Here is a 3,846-nt window from a genome sequence, read left to right as displayed (position 1 = left end):
CTAGTGATCTCGCAATACACCTCACACCAGTCACCCCACTTGAAGCTCTGCCTTAACGAGGAAGTATACTGCTCGTCGCATCATGGCTCGTCAAGGGTCCGGCACGATACGCGAGAGTCCAGCAACTCGTACTCGTTTCACGAGGTCGGAGGGCCTTTGGGTGAACCTCCCAGGGTTAGGGCGATAATGTCTTCACCACAGAGGGGTCGCGGGACACTCTTCTCCTGGTAGGAGGAAGGGACCCTCAGCTTCCGGGAAGTGCACTATCGTCTTTGGCGCGTCCTGCCACGAGAACCTCTTCGTCGCGGTCCCTCCTCCTTCATCGCGGTAATCGGAGTCGTCCGACGTCACAGAGTTGATCCGTACTGGCTTTTCCTCTTGGAAATTACGGTTGGCTCGCTTCGCTTCTCCGGACGAGGCTAGTGTCTTTTGGAACCATTCCAACCAGTACTCAGGAGTTGATAGCCAACCGGGCGAAGAATCTCGGGTCCTCACTAGTTGTTCTTCGGAATGCCTAGTAAGTCACTCAACTCGGCAAGAGACAATTCCTTCGATTGTTCCGCATTCTCAACTAACCGGCGCTTCAGTTCGACTTCATCGAGAGGAAACAGTCGTTCTTCGAGCTCTTTGTCATATTCTTCTTTCTCTTCAGCCAGCTCGGATGTCTTACCTACTTCCAACGTATCTAGTTCTTCTTTGGTGAGTACCCTCGAGAAAGAAGGCTCCTTCTCCAGTTCATCCTTTGGAGACTTAGCACTGGCGACGTCCTCAGAGTCGCTTTCGGAGGCGTATGTCTCTCTCAGGAGGGGTCACGTCTTTCTCCTGCTCGCGTGGGTCCGCCTTTGGTACTGGAACACTAGCTTTGGTAGCTCCATATTGTTTCCCGGGTTGGGCTTTTGAGTACCCCCTTCACGTCTGGGAGTAACTCCTCCTGTATAGGGCCGTCATAGGATTCACCCTTCTCCTCGTCTTGATCGAGCACGCTCGAAACCACACTCTTGTGGTTCGTTGACGCCGACGGGTAGTCTCGTTCCGTCGAGGACGCCTGAAGTTGGGGCTCTTTCGTCTCTCCTTCCTTGTTTAGTTTTTTGCTCGTTGTTTCGATTTCGCTCTCGTGGTCATCTCTCGTAACCATTCTCAGGTTCGTATTGGAGCGTGCGTCGACGTTCGCAGCTATAGCGGAATCGTCCCATACGGGTCCCGAGCCTACCTCTTTTACAGACGCTTCTCCCTCCGTCTTCCAACAGTCGTTGGGGTTTGAGACTACCGATACCCCGTTCCACACGGGCGCCGTACGTCCTTCATGCTCAAACGGCAGTATTTCTTCAGTTCTCGTCATATGTTCATTGCTTACGTTCGTTTCATTTCTTTCCGGTAAGGCGGAACTCATCCCACCTCCAACAGGACACACTTCATACCTCTTGGTCGACTCCTCCGCGGAGTTCAAAGTGTTCCCATTTGTGTCGATCCATAGACAAGAGGAAGGAGCGACACTCCCTTCCCCTCCCTCTCGCCCCCATCATTGCTGGTTGGGCGCTTGTCCTAGGACAGGTCCCACCGTCGCCCCTGTCGGACCGCCAAGTCTCTTCAGTGACGTCTTTAGAGGGCACTCCGCCAACATATGACCCGATTCATCACACAGGAAGCACTTGCGTCCGTTCCTCGGCTGGGTGCTCCGAAATCCGCTAGGAGGGTCACGTTCACATTCAGGACCGATGTGACCCACTTCCTTACAGTGAGGACAGGTGGCTTTGCCGCGGCGACAGTGAATTCGACTACACCCCAGAGTGTGACACCGACCGCACACGAGAAGACCATCTTGGGTTCGCAAGTCCGGACCCACACGAACGCCCCTGCTAGGCGTAATAGGAAGCGTTCCGGTAGGTTGATAGTGCAGAGAGGGGCTCGGATCAGGAGGAGAGTAGGCAGCAGCTACATTCATCGCTGGGGAAGCATAGGCGGTCGTCAGAGGACGCTCCATCAACTGCTGTTGCTGTTGAAGTTGTTGCTGTTGTTGCTGAGCGAGTAGATTCTGCGTCTGCTGCATCATGTTCATCATGCGTTCGAGGACAGCGTTCTCTTGGGAAGCTTTAGGGGACGGCACATTGTCGAACTCGGAGTCGTCTTCAACCGGACGGTGCATATTCTTAAGGAGCAGCATGGCCACAGCCGCAGGGATGGAGTCAATCATTGTCGTGGTGAGAGCGCTCCTCCAATCTCGGTTCCGAAGTCCAGACAAGAAGTACTGGTAACGCATCTGAGTGTCGTAGCACTGAGCATCATCGCAGAGACTTGAAATCATGTCGCCCCACACTTCGGCGGACATTCCCCTGGGTCGTTTAGTGTTCTTCAGGTTCTCAATCAGTTGCAAAGGGGTCTGACTGATGAACTGGTTGTGGAACCGAGTTCTCAGAGCCTCAAAGCTGTTGATGCGCGGGTACATCCACCAATCTTCACCGACCTTGCCTTTCAGGCACTCCCTGAAAGCGCTAAGACGCAGGGGTTCGTCCAGCCCGATAGTGGCGTTCTCGAAGGCCTCCCAGAAGGATCTAGCTTTCTCCACCGACGCTCCTTCCGAGTAAAAGGGTTGGAGCATGCGAATAGCGTTTCGGATGTTAGTGGGCATACCATACTGGCCACTAGTAGTCGAAGGCGTATTACCATACGTAGGCGAGGAGTAGTAGGAGTTACCTCCATATTCCCCATACGCAAGACCCTGATGGGTTCCGGCAGAAGTCGTAGTTCCTCCGTTTCCTTGTGAAGCTCGGTTGTTCTCGTAGGGTCGACTCCGTACGCGACTCCACTGGTAATCGAAGCTCGAGACCCCGGGCCTTGGGTAGGAATTTGAACGGTAGGCGACGAGGTCTGGAAAGGAACCCTCTGAGGAACGGGAACGGTTACTGCTGGAGCGTTCTCCCCGCCACCTCGCAAGTTACCCGAGGGCTGGAGACCCCAAGGAGGAGCGTTAGAGGTCCTCGGAGGAATACTTGCGGGGGAAGCACGTCCACCGTTTTCAGGGACAGTTGGTAGGGAGAAGAACGGGTTGAAGTCCTGCCCATATGACGTATTCGGGGTTCGGATTGTGAAACCTTGGTACGACGGGATTTCAGTCCTTACTCGAGTCGTAGGAGGGGGAGTCCCCACGAGACCGTTCCCACCAGTTCTCTCCATAGCGGCGGCAATTTCAGGAGGGGCCATGGATCTCAACCAGTTGAGGGAGTTAAGCTAGCCTTGCACCGTACCTCGGCCGCCTCCGCCGTTCAGGGTCAGCATCGAGTCCAACTCTTCCGAAGTGAAGGTCGCAGGGACCCCGGAGCCCAAAGCGTCCGCGGGTGGCTCGACACCAGCACAAGAGTTGTTCCCCCCAAGTCGGTTAGCCGCTTGGTCTATGATATTCTGCACGTTTTGGAGGCCTTGCGTAGTCGACAGACTGGGTCGCATTCTCGAAGGCAGACTCTCGGTCGGGCCTTCTTCTTCCCGGACAGTGGCGCTCTCATCTTCTCTGTTGCTAGTAGCCGACATCTTGTCCTTCCTTCTGACGTTCTCCGCGAGACTTCACTTGGAGCAAGACCTTCTCCAGCTAGCAGACTACCCCTGCTTCTCCACCAGATGTCGTATACCTCCTCTTCCTTCAAGGGTCGGGTAGTTCGCGGCCTGTTCAAGGGAGTACGGGTCTTGTTCAGTGGGCTGCAGGAACCGGTAGGATAGGGACACTAGGAGAGTAGAAAATAAAAAGTTTGGTGATTTGGCTGTGCCTTCCTCTTGAGTAGAAGGAGGGGAGATATAAGGACTGAAGAGCTAACCGGAAAGAGAGGCCCTAGGCGGCTGTCCTCGGACCTTACATAC

The sequence above is a fragment of the Phytophthora infestans genome, genomic scaffold (genome assembly GCF_000142945.1).
Source record: "Phytophthora infestans T30-4 supercont1.15 genomic scaffold, whole genome shotgun sequence".
NCBI classification, from domain to species: domain Eukaryota; phylum Oomycota; class Peronosporomycetes; order Peronosporales; family Peronosporaceae; genus Phytophthora; species Phytophthora infestans.
Note: the sequence above shows the minus strand (reverse complement) of the source record.